The sequence below is a fragment of the Anguilla rostrata genome, chromosome 16 (assembly GCF_018555375.3).
Source record: "Anguilla rostrata isolate EN2019 chromosome 16, ASM1855537v3, whole genome shotgun sequence".
Taxonomy (NCBI): domain Eukaryota; kingdom Metazoa; phylum Chordata; class Actinopteri; order Anguilliformes; family Anguillidae; genus Anguilla; species Anguilla rostrata.
Window position 1 is genome coordinate 9,750,202 of NC_057948.1, and position 21,178 is coordinate 9,771,379.

At 42.8% G+C, this 21,178-nt stretch overlaps 7 non-coding genes across 7 annotated transcripts; 4 read left to right on the forward strand and 3 right to left on the reverse strand.

The window, feature by feature from the left end:
• The first annotated feature begins 16,615 nt into the window (after positions 1-16,615).
• On the forward strand, positions 16,616-16,688 carry trnak-uuu (transfer RNA lysine (anticodon UUU)). The gene has a single exon. It is a non-coding gene; the product is annotated as a tRNA-Lys (tRNA).
• Positions 16,689-17,695: 1,007 nt separating this feature from the next.
• trnaw-cca (transfer RNA tryptophan (anticodon CCA)) lies at positions 17,696-17,767 on the reverse strand. The gene has a single exon. It is a non-coding gene; the product is annotated as a tRNA-Trp (tRNA).
• Positions 17,768-18,080: 313 nt separating this feature from the next.
• trnak-uuu (transfer RNA lysine (anticodon UUU)) lies at positions 18,081-18,153 on the forward strand. Its single transcript has one exon. It is a non-coding gene; the product is annotated as a tRNA-Lys (tRNA).
• A 1,007-nt stretch (positions 18,154-19,160) lies between these two features.
• trnaw-cca (transfer RNA tryptophan (anticodon CCA)) lies at positions 19,161-19,232 on the reverse strand. The gene has a single exon. It is a non-coding gene; the product is annotated as a tRNA-Trp (tRNA).
• Positions 19,233-19,386: 154 nt separating this feature from the next.
• Positions 19,387-19,459, forward strand: trnak-uuu (transfer RNA lysine (anticodon UUU)). The gene has a single exon. It is a non-coding gene; the product is annotated as a tRNA-Lys (tRNA).
• Positions 19,460-20,469: 1,010 nt separating this feature from the next.
• On the reverse strand, positions 20,470-20,541 carry trnaw-cca (transfer RNA tryptophan (anticodon CCA)). Its single transcript has one exon. It is a non-coding gene; the product is annotated as a tRNA-Trp (tRNA).
• Positions 20,542-20,695: 154 nt separating this feature from the next.
• Positions 20,696-20,768, forward strand: trnak-uuu (transfer RNA lysine (anticodon UUU)). Its single transcript has one exon. It is a non-coding gene; the product is annotated as a tRNA-Lys (tRNA).
• The last annotated feature ends 410 nt before the right edge of the window (positions 20,769-21,178 follow it).

Genomic DNA, 21,178 nt, shown 5'->3' on the forward strand with positions numbered 1-21,178 from the left:
CAGTATGAAGGCGAAACCCTTCCTGTTTCTGCAGGTGCAACCGCTGATTTGATCACATGTTTTAATCTGTAGTCAATGTCTTTTGGACACGAGTTAGACTACTACAGTCTGGTCCCAGACCTTCAAGCAGACTGCAACAGGTCCGTTTCACCCACACTGGTTGCACTGTGGGGTGAATCGGATTCCCCGTTCTAGGCATAATAGTGAATGCGGTGCAAAATTAGCAGAAGTACGAGAAGCACGTGCAGTCATGGGCGGGGGTTTCTGTTTTCATATGCTAGTACATGAAGTACAGAAAAATGAGCAGACCTGTTTATTTTGAAAACAATACACATACTAGATGTTCCCAATGAGAAATAGTTGAGCTATTTCATGTTTTCTGAGAAACATGAAAATGATCTAATATGTTAAATGCAGTAGCAGTGCCTGGGATGGTCGGTACTGTTTGTCCATTGTCCACCCGTAAAGAGCGCTCATAACAACTGTTATGCACAGCACTGATTCACAATAAACAGACAGCATTATTATTTACTTATGGTGAATGGAACAAGTGTCAGATGCACTGTGTTAAGTGTCTGGAGCGAGAAGCTAGGTCGCAACACCTCTCCTCAAAAGGGCTTTCAAATGTCTATTAAAAATTGAGGGGGGAAAACATCCGCAATGAGAGATTTAAAAAAAAAACGAGGAAGCAGAAAGACGAAACGATTGTTGTTTCATTTAGCGTGAGATTCGTTTGGGTTGCGTGCAACAGACTCTGACGTGCATGCGTCTCACACGCAAAGCGTAATTCAGTTTTACTCAGTTCCATAGACAGTATAGCTAGCCAGCTAACTGGTTGGGTGCTTCGCGCATCGGTTTGCAATTATAAACCAGGACCCAGATGAGATAATTTGAGCGTGTAGTGATCTATCTAGAAATCGTTAAACCCTGACGAGAACAGTTTAGAAAGGGCGTCAAGTAAATTGAAGCAACGCTCGTAAGCAGTGAGGAATTTTTGTATTTTTTATTTTTTTAGCCGAATGACTTTTACATTTGAATTTCTTAATTTCACCCTTAAATAAACAGTCTATTAGCCTACCATTATCGGGCGAAGGGTGACTTATATTGGTTTCCAAAAGAGGACAGTGGTCACAAAATTCACCGATTGTCGAGGGTCACAACTATTTCTTTTGCAATTTGCAATTAATTTAGGCTGCATTTGTTTTTTGGCATTTAGGCTTTTACCACTGGACTTTTTATGTTCGTCATAATTCCAGATCGAACTGGCATTCCAGCCCAGTCATGTCAATCAAGTAATTTTTTCTTGTAATAGTAGACACAGAGCTATTATGCATTTATTACAATTCAGAAATTAAAAAAAACAACAACATTGTTGTCCATACAAATATTTATTTCTCTTTCGCAAGTCACCACAATATTTACCACAATTAATGACATGAAATAGGCCTACACTGTTTTCCTCACCACAAAATCACGCCTAATTCATTCGTGCTTCTTTATAAGAAACAGGCTACTCTAGTCTCAAGTCTTAATATAGAAATAACATTCTCCGGCTCCAGACTTTATATTCCCAACTAGTGGATTAACGGCGAATAGGCCTAAATGCCTACCTTTATTTCCTCTATTCTATTCCTCCTGTCATCTCTTTTTAATATTTAGTAAAAATGTAGTGACTTTAGTAACCATTTAGGCTCTGATTTACGAATAACTCATCTGTATTTCTTCTGACTAATGCCTATTTTGCGCATGTATCCGCTACCTCACTGTCAATTACCGTTCTGTAGCTGAGAATGACCTCTTTTATAAACAAGCGGGAAACCGTCCAGATCCACGCGCACCTCCTGCGCATGCGCCTACAAAGGTCGTCAGTGAGTGACCACGATTTGTGGCGCATAGCCCACGGCAGCAGTCCTGTGGCGCCGTGGGAAAAAGGACGTAGCTTAGTTTACCAAGTGGTCATCACTGTATACCTGTGAACCGGAGGGCGTGGCCAAAGAGTACGTCAATTCCACTGTTTTACATAGCTTATTATCCGTAGCCTATTTCTTCTCCCTTTTCCCTAGGATCCTTCTCCTTAGAGTGTCCTCCTGATCCTTCGGTTTATACTTGGGCTTCTCCCTCTCCTTAACCTTCTCCTTATCCTTTGGCATTTCCTTATTTCTGAGCTTATGTACTTGCTATATTTCTAGGTACGTGACAGAATATAGCCAGGAGGCCTGCTTCTCTGAACAAACTTTTTTTCTGTAAAATGTAAATCACAGGTGTGAGCTTACATAAGAATGAGTGGCTGTTTTAACTCAGAAATAATGTCAGGTTTGCCAAGCGTGTTAAAGTCCCGCCCGCTGAAAAAACTGACTCAAGAAACAATTCCCATTGAGGAAAACGTAAAAACCGTATCTCCACGTGAGCAAACAAGTACACTACCTCTTTCTTCAAACAATGTGTTTCACATATCAGTTAATTATACAAAATACATCAATTTTGTCCCCAGATTTACTATATAGTAAAAAACTACACAACAGACATTTACATCATAGAGCTCTCACTAGCCTACAACAGAGAATGCCATGGAGCTAATATTGTTTGTTGTAATGACCTCATTTTGATATTGATGCTTTCAATGGCAGGCCTAGATTTTGCACGTTTTAATTAACTTCTTATCTATTGTTAATTTCACTGGTTAATTAGCTATTGTTTAGTATTTTTTAGTTTTAATTAGCTATAAATTAAGAGCACATAAGGTTGCTAGCTAGTGCACTGTTGTAGCCTAATGCAAAGAAACATGCAAAGAATACCTACAGGTAGCTAGTTCGCCATCCAGGTAACAACAAATTTAGCAAGCTAGCTAGCCAAGCAGCTGTGTAGCTAAGTGTAACCATCAACGTTGATAAATCAGCCCAAGGTTTTATGGCTGACCTTGTAACAATGTCATCTGTAACAGAGTCATGAAACGATGTTCTGTGGTTTTTTATGTGAAATAATAGAGAATGCATTGAAATGAAATATAAATGAGCTCCCCAAAAAGATTATACAGCTATAAAAGCAACATTTTTTCTTTTTTGGCAATTATTATTGAGCTATCCAACTAGCTTCCACACAAAATAAGATGGCGACCACAAATTTTTTTTTTTTTTTTTACAACATCCTATGTATTGATTGTCCTACAATTGGATATTTTCAAGATGAGATGTCATTGGCAGATCGGCAGTAGCTAAATGTCCAATAGAGAAAATAATTGTGGTAGATGGAGTATGTTTTATGATGTAAAAAAACCAGAAAAGAAGCAAAATAACCCAAGCTTTGGGCTTTATTTTGTGGACGTGTGAAGATGCTTGTGAATTTTGCCTGTTTACATGAAGTCAGAAGGTACAGAAGTTAATGTTCTTAAGGGCTGAGAGTCTATGGTCATTATTGTTATTTATAGCCGCGTTTCCACCGCAGGAACTTTACCCCAGAACTAGGAACCTTTTGAGGAACTCAGTGCGTTTCCACCGCAGGAACTAGGGTCTAAATTTAGTTCCGGGGGCTTTATTTTACCCCCCATAAAGTTCCTGCTCGGGGGGTAGTAGTTTCCGAAAGTACAGGAACCTTTTGGGTGGAGCTTGCAGCGCTGAACATTTCTGATTGGTCGAGTACTCGCAGCATTTTTTTGTGTTTATTTTCAACCGGCATGTTTAAAAATATTTTATTTTCATAATAACTTCAAATCAAACTTGTATGTTATGCGGCGCAGTAGCCTAGTTTTGGTTATAGCCTGCCAACGTCTTGGAATTATAACGTGTGCTCTTCTGTTCTTTTCTTGCTTTAGTATTCGTTTTATAAAATGCTAAGCATTCGTGCTGGGACAGCATATTGCGTACCAAAACATTCAAACGGATGAATTCGGTTGCTGAATATTTCCTTCCGGATTTTCTTTGTTAGCCCGTTGTAATTGACTCAAAACGTTTGATACAGTTATGTGAGGTATGCGGTAGTTCTGCGTAATTCACATTGGTGATACAGTAAAAGCAAACTGGAAATCACCTTCCGCACTTTTTGTCAGGGTAAAATAACAGGTTAATTCTAGTAATCGTCCCTTTAGCTTTTTCAGACTGCCGTAATTTTACTCTGCCATTCTTCAATTCCACAAAAAGACCAGGAAGACTATGGACTAATTTATGGTGCATGGTTCGCATCTGGAGGGCACACTTCGCTGCTCGGCTAGCAGTAACTTCGAAGGAAAGCAAACGGTGGCTGTACCACTACTAATTTAAATTTTCACGCAAGTCCGAGTTTTCGTTCTATTCTTGTCATTTTGCGATTAGCCTATATGGAATTGACGACGAGAAAGTAATCAAACAGCAAATTGTTTACAACGTGTGCATGCTTTCTGCTGTTGTTGCCAGTTATATTGGAAATGTGAATGCATTCTGTCGCTTCGGATGTCAAGACATGAAAGCGAATGTTCGCATAAAAGCATAATGAACGTGTTTGAGATTATATATAAAACAGTTACAATCTGACTATTGGCCTGTTATATCCTATTTATTAGTTTTGCTTGACAATGGTAAACTATGACCAAACGGCTGCAGAAGAATATTTCAATTCCAGGTGATTAAATCGATAAAAATCAATAAATACAAAAAAGTAAATAAATAAAAAAGTAACCATATATAATCATTGTTGGTAACCCGTTGTATATGGATGGAGTATATAAGTGGAATAAACCCCTCCGGGCTGTCCCGGTTATTAGAAAATAATGTAGGCTACTTCAGTGGTAGTATGGGGTTACAGAAGAAATCATAGGACAGATGGACCGACGACAACGTCGCTTTTTCATACGTCAATGGGCTAATTTGCCTAATCTTCGCAGGACTTTAGACCGCGGTGGAAACGCAGACAACCATGGGCTGAAGGAACCTTTTAGTTCCTTGAAAAGTAGTTCCTGGGACTAAAAGTTCTGGGTACTTTTGGTGGAAACGCAGCTTATGTTGGAACCCCTGAAAAGTGCCAAACTGTCTGTGCTGTATAGGTATGGGACATCCCCCGCCAAGGTGTAACTTGGCAGATAGCATACCTGCCATCCAAATGTAGTCATCTGTTATGTCTTTTTGCAAGTATTGAAACTTTTTAATATATGTACAATTATCCATTGTGTCTTGTACTTCTGTGTTGGACCCCAGGCGTTAGCTAATGGAAATCTTAATAAACAACACACACACATACATACACACATACACACACACGTGCACACACGCACACACCTTAAGTTAGCAGACAGGAGACATTATAGCGGAAGCACAGGAACGTTTAAAAACCCAAAATTCTCTTTGAGAGCCTGTTCCCTCTTTGGTGTGGGAGAAAAAAAAGGAAACGGACCTTTGTCTGCAGGAACAGAAAGGACATTTCGGTCTCCTCGTTCAATGGCTTCACAGCCAATCGAAAGACAAAAGAGCTTTCTTGAGGTCACCGGAGACAGATTCCACACAGAAAGCCCTGAAATGCATGTATCTGTTCATTACAGCACGTCATAACCTCTATGCTAATCTCTTTTCACAGGACACCAGATCTGACTGAGTAAAAAAATAAAATAAAAAAACTCCAGATGCACACATACTGTAACATCACAGCTTCTCCATGATTTTGTTTTAAACGACATAGTGCTGAAAACAGTACAGATGGCTAGCTAGCTAGTCACGGTGCCGTTTCTGGGCCGGGAGTGATGTCAACCAAACCTTGCAGAAACCAAAAGTGGCTCCAATCTCGAGAGTAAAAACATGAGGAGCGGACGACAGCCATGACCGTTCTCACGGTGGTCTCACAGCAGCAACCCTGTGGCTCGCCAGGAGCCGGAGGTCGGAGAGGCAGAATCTGCCCATCTCCGCTTCCTATTTGCCAGCAGCCATACCACCACGCACTCTGCTCCTGCCAACTGGCTGAAGCTAAGCAGGTGTGGGCTTGGTTAGTATTTGGATGGGGAAACACCAGGGAATACTGAGTTGCTGCTGGAAGTGGTGTTGGTGGACCAGCAGGGGGGCAATCTTCCCTCTGGTCAAATAAGCCCCAATGCCCCTGTGCAGTGATGGGGACACTGTGCTGTAGGAGATGCAGTCTTTTGGCTGAGACGTAAACCAAGCTCCTGACTCACTGTGGTCATTAAATATCCCATGACACTATTCGCAAAGAGTAGGGGGTTCCCCGGTGTCCTGGCTAAAAATCCCAGATGTGGCTCTTGCAAAAACTTGCCACCTAATCATCCCCTGATTTAATTGGCTAAAAAAATGTTCTCTCTCTCCAGTGGAGCTGCTCATTGGCCAACCATAGGGGATTGTGGTTGTACTGGGCAGCTCCCAGGTGTGAATGTGTATGTGTGAGTGTGAAGCAGGGTGTTCTTGCAAAAGAGCATCCGTGCTCAGTGAACCTACCCTGGGTAAGTAAAGGTTAAATATTCCTATCATTACTCCCCTTCTTGATGAACAAGTTTCTAACAAATATGTGATATGATAAAACAACGACACACTCTGCAGCCTACTGGTTCTCACATTCTTTTTGAGAGACAGTCGGTTGTACAGGCTGCTCTGATGCGTGATGTCACAAAGCAGATCCACCCACCTTTGTCCACGCATGTCTGCGGCTCAGGGCTGTAAAAAAGGCTGGCTGGAAGATCCAATGGAAACCTGCCAAACAACCTGCCTGAGCATCTACACAAAGGGATGATGGGGAAAAACCAGACCATACAACCACAAATGGGTGCCATTGTTTTTCAACACCAAAAAGAAATGTAAACAAAATATGTAAATGTATAGCTCATATAAAATGTATAGGAGAGACATGTATTAGGAATATTGTCTTAGTTAATTATATTATGTTGATATACACCTCATATACCTTTAATCATATATCAAAGATTTATTAGATGTATTTATGAACAGTGTTGGGGAAACTAGTAGTTAAACGATGGCCAAGCTACCCTAAAGAGAAATATAATTGTTGAAAACTACAATTACTCAAAAAATGTCGCTCAGACTACTTTATAAAAAAACTTTCAAAAAGTAATACAAATTGATAACAAAAACAATTCTAAATTAAGTGACTTAGGAAGGTACAATTAGTTGAGTTTAATAAAAAAATAGCAAACATTTTAGGTCAGTCATTTTTGCTGACAAAAATTATTTTATCTTGCATCCTTTTACAAACAAGGGCATAACAATGGACATCTCAGATGACATGTTAGAGCAGAATCTCTTATTTACATGGCACATGAGAAATGAAATAGGGCCATGACTATTTCCCTGACATGACAGGTGTGTGAGCAATCCCTTCTTTCTGCACATGGGGAGAACCATCGTACAGCACAGTACGGAGAACTAGTAATGTGTGGCAACTGGCAGTTGACCAATGGCAACTATAGTGGAGCAGAGTGCTTCTCACCAATCAGAATTAGAAGAGACAGAGAGGAGTCAGTATTTGACAGTATTTGAAGGGGGGGGGGGGGTATTTTAGGGCCAAACGTAGTGGAAGTTCCTGTAGTTAACATTACATTACATATATTTGGCAGACGCTTTTATCCAAAGCGGAATACAATAAGTGCGTATTTAACTTAGCAGTTAAACTGCTAACCAACACTGTTTAAGAATGCATTTTCTGATATTGCATATAACATCAATATATTTTAAAGAAAATGCATTTAAGTTAATCCTAAATTGTCAGGACAGCGAGGAATGAGTAAAATGTGTTTATGTTCTGAATCCAGCGGTTTTAACAGCTAACGCTTGTGTTTAAAGTTTGGCACTCTGAATACCGATGTCATCAACCGTTAAAACTTCTCACTCATCCAACGAAATACATTCATTTTTGGCATGGGAGTCTGCTGTAGAAATATGATCTTTTTGTAGTACGTCACATGACTGGAAATAACATTTTATAGTCACAGACCTTCCACCACCATGCTAATAAACACTCTTCAACATAATTGTGAAATGGAGAATGATGGGGGGAGGTAAACAACAGAAAGTTATGGGTGTTTAATGAATCAGCCGTAGACCGGGGCAACCTGGTGGAAACTTGCATTGTTCCAGATGACAACATGCCTAAATTGCTCCGGGCTATCGATCTGCTCAGCTGGAATGGGGAAGTCGTGGAGTTGTGAGGTAGGAAAGTGATGATTGAACGATGGCACCATGGCCAATGATGTTCCTTCCTCATTGCCTCATTTTTGTTAGGTTGCAACCTACCTCATTGACAAAAATAAACTCACATGGGATGGCATCTGTGGAAACCTGAACGCCTGATGAGATGATGATGATTTTGTAATGTGATTTGTAACATCACATGCCCTCAGCCAGAAGCCGTGTCTTCCTCGAGAACAAAGACGGACAAGTCCTGACTTGATTTTCTTCCTTGTGGTGTTGAAACTCCATGATTCAGCCCTGTGGCTTCTCAAAGGTAAATCCTCATTGGCTGGCCCCAGCCGTGATGTAAGACACCCCACTCTCCTCCACAGCCAGGGTCCAGTAAAAATAAGGAAACATCTAATTTTAGACTGCATCCCTGACCCCTTTTCATGCCTGAGGCTGGAGGATTCACTCATCCAAATTCGATGTTTACAGTTTCTCCTGAAACAAATAGAGCATGAATTTAATTAGCTCACAAAGTTACCGCCACTCACTGTGTCCTGCCTTTCTGTCGAGCCCACTTTCTGTCCGTCCAATCCTCAGAAAAAAAATCAGTTGGTCTCACTGGACAAGCTCTTTTGTGGTTTAAATTTCTCTGATAGATTTCAGTTTGTGAGGGCAAACACCGAGTCATACCAGTGCTCAGGGGTAACCTTTGGAGTACCACAAGGATCAGTTCTGGGTCCTTTGCCCTCTTCTTTCTATACGCTCCTACTTGGTGACATTATAAGCAGACATGGTGTTAACTACTTCTGCTATGCAAATTTATATATCAGTGAAACCCAGCAAAGTTGCCTAGCTGGCCAAACTAGAGGCCCTGTCATAATGGGAAAAGGCCTGGATGACTCAAAACTTCCTCTTGAATTTGAACTTGTATAAGACTGAGATATTGGTAGTAGGCCCCAAATCTCTTAGGGATAAATTTTTGAATGTGTCTTTAAATCTAGAAGGCTTCTCTGTCTCAGCCAAAGCAGTTGTTAAAAACCTAGGTGTGACTATTGATTCAGGTCTCCTTTAAGGTCCACATTAATAATATCAAAAGAGCAGGGTTTTTTCACCTGAGGAACATATTTAAATTGAGGAAGATGTTGTCCCTGAACGATGGCGAAAAAATGTTTCATGCCTTTGTAACCTCTAGTTTGGATTACTGTGATGCTTTATTGCCTGGCTGCACTAGTTCAGCCTTGACACGTCTCCAAACTGTATAGAATGTAGCCACTAGGTGAGCATATCAGTCCGGAGCTCACATCTCTTCATTAGTTAGTGGTCAAATTTAGATAACAGTGCACTCCTAACACAAACAAGGCTTCAAATGATTAGGCTCCAGAATATCTTGGAGAGTTACTTGTTCTCTACTCTCCTCCTGCTTTGTGCACAAGGCACTGGCTATTTGAAACTTCCAAGTGTATCAAAACTTACAATGAGAGGCAGAGCCTTCTCTTACAGAGCTCAAGCCTTATGGAATAATCTCCCTTGGCATGTTCGAGTTTCAGACACACTCTTTGTCCTTAAGTATAGGCTCAAGACTTCTCCTTCAGAAACTCTTTAGTCAGCCCTTTTGTTAAAGCTGTCTGGGAGGGCTAAATCAGGAGCATAGAGCTGTTGTGTGAGCTGAGCAGACTGTGCTGTAGCTGTGCCACTGCATGTGAATGCTCAGGTATGTTCTCTGAGCCTTGTTGGGGTGCTGTCTATTCAGGATCACTCTAATGGTTGTGTGCACCCCCTTTCTTCACTTTTAGACATGCTGCCATAGCATAGTTCACTGGGGCGTTGTCATATTACTCTCAGGCCTCTACATATGCAGCGGTTGACCTCATGATTTCATCGTGCCTGATCCTTCATCTCTTCTCTATTTCCTTCCTGGGGCCTTCTGCCCCTTCCCCAGCCCCGAGTTTTCTGACCACTGCAGCATCGTCCCTCTCCTGGTTCGAGCCCACACCATGACACAGCCTGAAGGCCTGGACGCATCACCACTCCCCTCTCAACTGCATATTACCACACATCTGTCTGCTTGGGATCCTGCCTGTACCACCTAATTTAACTACCTAATTTGACTGTAACCCACCCAACCCATTTTATTGCTTGCTCTGTTAGATCCCTCATTTCATTATGTTACCGTTCAATCTGCCTTAGCTTTAACACTGGGCCAGCCAGCAGAGGATGGGCTCCCCCTCTACAAGCCGAGTTCCTCCTGGAATTTCTCCGTTTTTTTCTTTTCTTCTCACCACCGTTTGAGCGTTTTTCTTCCCACTTGGAAGTTTTTCTTTTTTTTTTTAAGCAGACACTTCACAGTTTCACTGTAAGGTGCCTTCCTGCAGGCACAATGACATCAGCCAACAGAGTATCGCAAAGAGAGTGTGCCAGCAGTGTGTGCCAGCAGAGAGTGTTGCAAATCAGTGAGGAAACTTCCTGGATGTCATCCAGTCATCACTCATTAACAATGGGGCTGGCATAGTTCCATCACAGGACGAGAGAATATGGCATCACTCACCACAGTTCTGCGCTGCTCTGACATAGTCTGGCATTGCAACACATCACATGAAGGCGAAGTATCGCTTGTGTTAAATTGCCGCGTTGCACAACTACTGACACTCCACAACAATGCACAGTGACGCCTAAGGTATGGTTATTACAACATCTGCGCATGTTATGCGGCAGAATAAATCATTTAGAAAACACAAGTGGAAATCTGAGGCATATGGAAACCTGAAACTTCCTTACTCTCCCCGAATTTCTGTGTGTGTGTGGGGTGTTACAGCGTACAGTTCATGGATGTTGTAGGGTTTAGTGCAGAGACGGATTCAGGGTGTATTGTAGCGGGTAAAGGGTTCTAGTCATGAGCAGATATATATCTGCATAGCTTATACACACACAAATACACATATATATATATGTGTATATTTGTGTGTGTGTGTGTGTGTGTGTATAAGTTATGCAGATATATATCTGCTCATGACTAAAACCCTTTACCCGCTATATATCTGCATAGCTTATACACACACACACACACACACACACAAATATACATATATATGTATATTTGTGTGTGTGTGTGTGTATAAGCTATGCAGATATATATCTGCTCATGACTAGAACCCTTTACCCGCTTCAATACACCCTGAATCCTGTATATATATATATATATATATATATATATATATATATATATATATATATAAATACACACACTACCGGGCAAAAAAAAAAAAATGAGCCAAGCCCAAAATAGCAAAATAATAAGCTTTTAATGGTCTTAACAACAAATCATTGATAATAAGCAAGAATTAAACAAATGCACTCCTGAGACCTCCTGTGCCACCATTTGCATATTTACTTTTGCTGCAGTGAGCTGTTTGGGGAAAAGCTAGAAACAGGGAAATTCACTTATACAGTAGACAAATGAACATAATGTCAAATAAGAGAGTCATGTTTTGTATTTGGTTGCATATCATTTGCATGCCATGACTTCCTGATGTCTGTCACCTATCAATATCATCAGAGTCTGGATATCTTATACATATCGATACAAAAATCTCTATGGGAATTGGGGGGTGGTACTAGATGTAGCTGTAAATTATGCTGATACAGTATGGAACACATTTGTTGGCTAAATGGCTTTAAGACATCAAGGGTCCAAGGTATCAAATGAGCCTCAAACCACCATGCTGCTACCAGATATGCAGTAGATACTACAAGCATTGTTTCTCCTGAATATTTTTTCCATTGAAAAGTTCAACAAGAAAATTAATCAGGAGAAACAACGCTTGTAGTATCTACTGCATATCTGGCAGCAGCACGGTGGGCCATTAAAACACACCAAAACAGAAATAATAATTTTAAACAAAACCATAAAGTGAAACTGGATTAACTACAGAAAATTTTAAAATATAACACACAGAGACTACAGTCCATGTATAGCAGCTTCAGTTTGTCTGTTTTCATAAATGTTCAGAACAAAACTTTTTTCTAAAGTTTGACTGGAATCTAAAGAGTTAAAGCATTTCAAATACATATTTGAACCGGGTCCAGAAGTGATGTCACTTTATATGTCACACCCACTTGGAAGAGTGTTGCTGCTCCATTAACGATAACAATGAAGAAGTTCCGCATTTTCATCATCACAAACTGAAATTTCCCATATTCATAATCAAAATTTTGAGCTTTTACACAAGCTGCCAAACAAACAAATTTTCTCTTACGCACTCACACACACACACACACACACACACACACACGCAGTGGAAGTTGTAGTAAAAGGGAAGCATTACACATCAGTGCTACTGTACAAACATCCCGCTCGTGCACGTGGGAATACGAATTCTCCACTTCGGCTCTGCTGCTGAAATGTAATCACAGCCTGGTCTCCTCGGAGAGAAGAAAAGCAGTGAAGCCTGCCTCGCTGTAAAGCGCAGGTCTGGGCCAGTGCTCAGGCATGTTTCAGAGCAGTGCAGGGTGGGAGGGGGTCTGGGGGAAGGGTCGGTAGGAGGTAGGAGGGAGGGGGGGTGTGAGGGAGGGTGAAAGGAGAGTGAGGAGGAGAGGTTCACCGGGAGACACCAATGTACATATGTTTTCAAACTGAATGTGTATTCTGTCACAGTGAAGTTGTCCCCTGAAGGAAGGAGGGGGTGTGCTGGCAGAAAGGCGGAAAGAAAGAACGAAAGAGAGGAAGAAAGAACACTACTGAACTAGGATCAGGTGTCTACTGTACAACATCCTGCCTGTATTCTTTATGAATATGGGCCCTGAACCCATTTAGTGAGACAAATTAAAGTGTAGTATTTCTCTAGCATTACTACTCTGCAATCATACTGGCAAACCATTCGGCCACCCCTGAACTGATCGCTCTGTGTCATTGGCTACCACGGACAGATTTATTCCAGAGCAGCAATGCAAGTGATGCTGCGTTCGCGTGCGCATCACACAAGAGTCACATGAACCGTCTGACTTCCAGGTTCTCATAACACGGACCTCTCCTCTTACAATGGCTGTACAGCCGGCGGCTGAACAGGCATTGAAAGAATCACAAAGACTCACTCTCCTCCGTCCCGCTAGAGCGTCGACACGCGACACCCTCGCCATTGTGCCTTCCCTCGATTCTCAATATGGCTCTTTAGGGGGAAACTACAGCGGCCACAATGAGACGTTAGCCTGGGAGATCAGCGCTCAGGGAAAACTACAGCGGCCGTAACGAAACGTTAGCCTGGGAGATCAGCGCTCAGGGAAAACTACAGCGGCCGTAACGAAACGTTAGCCTGGGAGATCAGCGCTCAGGGAAAACTACAGCGGCCGTAACGAAACGTTAGCCTGGGAGATCAGCGCTCAGGGAAAACTACAGCGGCCGCAACGAGACGTTAGCCTGGGAGATCAGCGCTCAGGGAAAACTACAGCGGCCGTACTGAGACGTTAGCCTGGGAGATCAGCGCTCAGGGAAAACTACAGCGGCCGTAACGAAACGTTAGCCTGGGAGATCAGCGCTCAGGGAAAACTACAGCGGCCGTACTGAGACGTTAGCCTGGGAGATCAGCGCTCAGGGAAAACACAGCGAGAGACGGTGACGTGAAGTAACTGATGCGTGCCGTGATTTTTCCCAAAACAGGGAAGCGGCCTCGCCATGACGTCCTTTTCACACGGGACTACGCAACCAGAAACTGGATATTCCTGTTGAAGAACAGGCGTCTTAGCAGACCGGGATGAACTGCAGGGCTAAGAGGCCCGATACGCCCCTCATTCAGTCTAAAGGGGGGGGGGGGTGCAATTTGGCAAGGGTGCTGACACAGATCTTTCACTTATACTTTTCACACAGTTCAGGGAAATGTGAGCCAATGCGAATGCCCTGCAAACTGCGGATGAGCTGGTATCATTTTTCATTTACAGTATCACTGACCTCTAATGTATTGGGCTAACCATCTACCTGTGTTCATATCGCAGGTATTATGTATAGGCTACATGTTTCTCTCTCTGTCTCGCGGACACACAGGTGGAGACATTCTCTGCGATTGTGGCAATCATCTACACTCCCATCAATACCAAACAACCATCTTTACCCTTTAGAATTTAACATTGAACTACCCCATAAGCCCCGACCTTACAACTGTTTCCATGAGCACTGACAATGCTAGCTATGTCCATGAGCATTGAGCATGTAACTATACCCATACCCATGAGCATTGAGCATGTAACTATACCCATAACCATGAGCATTGAGCATGTAACTATACCCATAACCACGAGCATTGAGCATGTAACTATACCCATACCCATGAGCATTGAGCATGTAAATACACCCATACCCATGAGCATCAAGCATGTAACTATACCCATCATTACTGAACGAACAGTTACGCCCATCTGCACAGAACGTACAACTACACGTTTTCACTCTCACATTATGATTGACAAGCTGTTCATGCAAGCGACCACACAGAAGCAGCAAAATACATTTTCGCAGCCTTCTTGCAGTAAAAAACTACAGAAAAAGCGATGACTAAATGATCACAGTGGTCTTCTTCTTGAGTTCAATTCAGCCAAATAGATTATTACTGATATTAACAAACATGATCAGTAGCATTTTCAGTGGATTTGGTGAGATATATTGTTGAGGACAAAGCATTTCTGGAATTTCCAATGTATTCAAGCGGGAGACAGAATGCCGAATGTTCAGTTTGGTATTAGAGAGCACTGTCAGGATTCCAGTGCTACTGTCTTTATCAGAGTGGCCAATCACCAAGCTGCTTGGCGAGTTGATCCTTGTTCAGTCAATTATGATTGGTTAAAATGAGATGTGAGGCAGTTGAAATGTGAATATTGAAAATGGGGCATGTGATGGACGTGATACGGAAGACATGATTTAGATATGAAGTAGACATGTTTAAAACCACAGTCTGTTCAGAACTAAATATACATTGAATGTGTCCTGTGCATCACACACACACACAAGTTTGTACTGCCTTTCAGGGTATGAACAATCTGAGAGAGAGACAGCTTTTTCATACTCAACATCAGGAATATTTTATCAAAATCAAAGAAAACTCCAAGGCACTCTCTTTTTTAACAATTAAAATGCATTTTTTATCGTGGCATGGTCATATATGACCATGCGAGTGCCTTGGAGTTCTTCGATTTTGATGTCTATACCTATCCCATCTGAAGAGCACCTCAAACACTCAATTTGAATCCAGGAAGCGCTCCTTCCCAAACACATCTCTTACAGAGAACCTAGAACTCTTAATAAAGCTGAAACATTTTGTGCAATGCCACCCCCTGCTGGCTGCATATAGTAATGTGGTCTGATAGTGACGGTTAAAAAAAACGACATTCTGCAATGAACAGCTCGGTTGTGGATAATTGGTTTCACTGCTTTACAGAACCGAACAAATTAAGGACGTTTATTTCTCATGACACACACAAGTATTTCTGATCTATAATGTTGCTAAATGGGATAAATAGCCCCCATAAACATGAAAAGTACCTAATTATCAAAAATGAACAATTTGTTATAATTCCAGCAGTTGTGGTTAGAACAAAAACCAGCATACACAGTGGTACCCCAGGACCAAGACTGAGAACCACTGCTTTAAACAATCTTTTAAAGTCCACACCCAATACCCTGCAAACCACAACAACAACAGTACAATAAATACAATACCCACCCCCCTCCACAGAACACAGGTCAAAATTAGGTCTATATATCTAATACAAAAGTCTAATAAAATAAATCATAGATCTCACCCATTCTCTGCCAGTTGTAGATCCAGACAACAAAGGGGGCAGGGTTATTTCTCCTGGAGATAGCTGCTGTATAAAAAGTTCGGTTTGGTCTTATTTTTTTCCAAACTTGGCCAATGTCGTTTTTTGGGGGGGGCTTACTGGTACTTCTCCTTTGTAGTCCCATGGTAATGAAAGAAAGTAAGGCTGAACTGAGAATAATTCCTTCTCGATCATGAAAAAACAGTTTTCCCTCCATTTTCTCTTTGCCCAGGAAGTGGTCCTTTCCAGGTTCAGGAAGTAAGCTCATTAGTGAATCAGGTGGTGCAGTGCATGGTTGGAGCAAATGCCTGCAGATGCTGTCGCCAGCAGGAGCTGGAGTTAAAAACTCCTGCATGAGCTTTTTCCTGCTTGTGTCACAGGGTGAGGTTCATCTGCTTGATAAGCCGGTTCTATTGCTTCATGGAAAGGGTGGTCACTGTTTTCAGTGTAACCAAAAGAGACAGGATCGCTGTCTCTTTTGTGATAGTCAAATTATCAAACTACCACTTTTAGCATACATTTTTTTTCATCTTCAAACCTGTACCTATGAACAAGGCCACGAGAGCACCACGAGGCCAAAGATAACGGTCACATTCTGTGACACGCACCACATTAGCATATTATTATGCATGAGCAACTCCCCAATGGCAAATATTATAGATTATGAATGTGATGTTCCTCTCCCAATATGGATCAGACTCCTTATCCCATGAAGAGCCCGGATAGCTCAGTCGGTAGAGCATCAGACTTTTAATCTGAGGGTCCAGGGTTCAAGTCCCTGTTCGGGCGAAATGATTCACAGTGCTTGGTTCAAAGCAACACTGCATTTTAACTCATGAAGCACTAGTTTCAAGTCAGCATTACAATGAAAATGGTGAATGATACTTCCATCTCCCAATAGGGAACCCTCTCCAAACTCGGGTGGAAGCCATTGTGTTTTAAGTCCTGCTGGGCGAGGTTCGAGCAAGAACTACAATTTCTTGATATGAGAAAGACAAACTGGCTCCTATTCAGGATGAGTGTGTTAAGTGGGTGGAGCACTTGCTGCACCTGTACAGTCCTAGGCCTGATATCCCAGTGGACAATTGACTGGTTCCTTTCAGAGCCTGTTGTTCCTTCAGGCAGTACATTCCCTGCAGGACAGGGGAATGTGGCATCGAGATATGGGTGGCAAGGAACACAAGATTCAATCATGCCTCGACCTTGCAGGTGTACTCGGGGAAGCCAGCCGGTGGAGCCCCAGATAAGAATTAGGGAATGCGAGTGGTGCTGGACATGACCCGAGGTCTAAGGTGACTCTGTGTCACCTGTCATCAATTCGGCACCTCCCACCACCTCAGCCAAGAACTGTTCCAGAAACAAAAACTGACCATAGGGGACACGGTGAGGAGAAACAGGTCTGAGCTCGTCACAGCACTGCTTGCAATGAAAGACAAAGGCATTTTCTCATCAGTGTGTTTTCATTGAAACCGCCACTTTTATGGACAAAAAAAACAAGAATGTGATCCTTATGAGCTCTTTTCATTGGAATACGGAACCGAGCAGCAGAGAGAACAGGAAAGCATCCACCATCCTTGACTACAACAGCATCTGATGACAAACTTCACTGTTATTATTGGTTTGGTGAACAGGGGTGCAGGAACACTGTGATGCAGCTACTGGGCTGATTGAGAGGTTTTATGGGTGTCATTTTTTCAGCAATGGTCAAGCTTCGGATGTACCGCTTGTAGCAGACATTTGTGTTCTGCAAAACTGCAGCTCCGTTTTTTTAGAGGGTGCGGCAGACAAAGAAGAGCTGACCCCGACGTGATTTGAACACGCAACCTTCTGATCTGGAGTCAGACGCGCTACCGTTGCGCCACGAGGCCACAGACGACTGTTGCATTCTGTGACTTTACATTACATTACATTACATTACAGGCATTTGGCAGACACTCTTATCCAGAGCGACGTACAACAAAGTGTATAACCATAACCAGGAACAAATATGACGAAACCCCTAGAGAGAAGTACCGGTCCAAGTGCAGGGAACAACCGCATAGTTCAACTTGGACCCTGAATATGCACCACATTAGCATATTATTATGCATGAGCAACTCCCCGATGGCAAATATCATCCATTATGAATGCGTTATTCAATTCCCAATATGGATCAGACTCCTGATTTAACTCACCACAAGAGCCCGGATAGCTCAGTCGGTAGAGCATCAGACTTTTAATCTGAGGGTCCAGGGTTCAAGTCCCTGTTCGGGCGAAATGATTCACAGTGCTCGGTTTGAAGTAACGCTGTATTTTAACTCATGAAGCACTAGTTTCAAGTCAGCATTACAATGAAAATGGTGAATGATACTTCCACCTCCCAATAGGGAACCCTCCCCAAACTCGGGTGGAAGCCATTATACTTTAAGTCCTGCTGGGCGAGGTTCATGCAAGAACTACAATTTCTTGACATGAGAAAGACAAACTGGCTCCTATTCAGGATGAGTGTGTTAAGTGGGTGGAGCACTTGCTGCACCTGTACAATCCTGGGCCTGATATCCCAGTGGACAATTGACTGGTTCCTTTCAGAGCCTGTTGTTCCTTCAGGCAGTACATTCCCTGCAGGACAGGGGAATGTGGCATCGAGATATGGGTGGCATGGAACACAAGATTCAATCATGCCTCGACCTTGCAGGTGTACTCAGGGAAGCCAGCCGGTGGAGCCCCAGATAAGAATTAGGGAATGCGAGTGGTGCTGGACATGACCCGAGGTCTAAGGTGACTCTGTGTCACCTGTCATCAATTCGGCACCTCCCACCACCTCAGCCAAGAACTGTTCCAGAAACAAAAACTGACCATAGGGGACACGGTGAGGAGAAACAGGCCTGAGCTCGTCACAGCACTGCTTGCAATGAAAGACAAAGGCATTTTCTCATCAGTGTGTTTTCATTGAAACCGCCACTTTTATGGACAAAAAAAACAAGAATGTGATCCTTATGAGTTCTTTTCATTGGAATATGGAACCGAGCAGCAGAGAGAACAGGAAGCCGTCCACCATCTTTGACTACAACAGCATCTGATGACAAACTTCACTGTTATTATTGGTTTGGTGAACAGGGGTGCAGGAACACTGTGATGCAGCTACTGGGCTGATTGAGAGGTTATAGGGGTGTCATTTTTTCAGCAATGGTCAAGCTTCGGATGTACCGCTTGTAGCAGACGTTTGTGTTCTGCAAAACTGCAGCTCCGTTTTTTTAGAGGGTGCGGCAGACAAAGAAGAGCTGACCCCGACGTGATTTGAACACGCAAGCTTCTGATCTGGAGTCAGACGCGCTACCGTTGCGCCACGAGGCCACAGATGACGGTCCTGTTCTGTGACTTGCACCACATTAGCATATTATTATGCATGAGCAACTCCCCGATGGCAAATATCATCCATTCTGAATGCGTTATTCAATTCCCAATATGGATCAGACTCCTGATCCCATGGATTTAACTCATCACAAGAGCCCGGATAGCTCAGTCGGTAGAGCATCAGACTTTTAATCTGAGGGTCCAGGGTTCAAGTCCCTGTTCGGGCGAAATGATTCACAGTGCTTGGTTCGAAGTAACGCTGTATTTTAACTCATGAAGCACTAGTTTCAAGTCAGCATTACAATGAAAATGGTGAATGATACTTCCCCCTCCCAATAGGGAACCCTCTCCAAACTTGAGTGGAAGCCATTGTGTTTTAAGTCCTGCTGGGCGAGGTTCAAGCAAGAACTACAATTTCTTGATATGAGAAAGACAAACTAGCTCCTATTCAGGATGAGTGTGTTAAGTGGGTGGAGCACTTGCTGCACCTGTACAGTCCTAGGCCTGATATCCCAGTGGACAATTGACTGGTTCCTTTCAGAGCCTGTTGTTCCTTCAGGCAGTACATTCCCTGCAGGACAGGGGAATGTGGCATCGAGATATGGGTGGCAAGGAACACAAGATTCAATCATGCCTCGACCTTGCAGGTGTATTCAGGGAAGCCAGCCGGTGGAGCCCCAGATAAGAATTAGGGAATGTGAGTGGTGCTGGACATGACCCGAGGTCTAAGGTGACTCTGTGTCACCTGTCATCAATTCGGCACCTCCCACCACCTCAGCCAAGAACTGTTCCAGAAACAAAAACTGACCATAGGGGACACGGTGAGGAGAAACAGGTCTGAGCTCGTCACAGCACTGCTTGCAATGAAAGACAAAGGTATTTTCTCATCAGTGTGTTTTCATTGAAACCGCCACTTTTATGGACAAAAAAAACAAGAATGTGATCCTTATGAGTTCTTTTCATTGGAATACGGAACCGAGCAGCAGAGAGAACAGGAAAGCATCCACCATCCTTGACTACAACAGCATCTGATGACAAACTTCACTGTTATTATTGGTTTGGTGAACAGGGGTGCAGGAACACTGTGATGCAGCTACTGGGCTGATTGAGAGGTTTTAGGGGTGTCATTTTTTCAGCAATGGTCAAGCTTCGGATGTACCGCTTGTAGCAGACGTTTGTGTTCTACAAAAAAACTGCAGCTCCGTTTTTTTAAAGGGTGCGGCAGACAAAGAAGAGCTGACCCCGACGTGATTTGAACACGCAACCTTCTGATCTGGAGTCAGACGCGCTACCGTTGCGCCACGAGGTCACAGATGACTGTTGCACTCTGTGACTTGCACCACATTAGCATATTATTAGGAATGAGCAACTCCCCAATGGCAAATATCATCAGTTCTGAATACGTTATTCAATTCCCAATATGGATCAGACTCCTGATCCCATGGATTTAACTCATCACAAGAGCCCGGATAGCTCAGTCGGTAGAGCATCAGACTTTTAATCTGAGGGTCCAGGGTTCAAGTCCCTGTTCGGGCGAAATGATTCACAGTGCTTGGTTCAAAGTAACACTGTATTTTAACTCATGAAGCACTAGTTTCAAGTCAGCATTACAATGAAAATGGTGAATGATAATTCCATCTCCCAATAGGGAACCCTCCACAAACTTGGGTGGAAGCCTTTATGTTTTAAGTCCTGGGCTATGTCTGAATAGTCAAAAAAATCACGTCCTATGTCTTTTCCTAACCACTTTTCCTTGACCTCAATGGAAAACGTCATGAGGTCAAGGAAAGATGTAAAGGACAATTCATAAGGATTTAGGAAAAGACAACCGTGGTGCTAAGAGAATCCAACTGCACTTACACTAGGCTACGTAATTATGCTACGGCGGATGTTATTGACGTGGGTTTGCCGTGGTGAAACTACAATGTTCCGAAGATGGACTACTA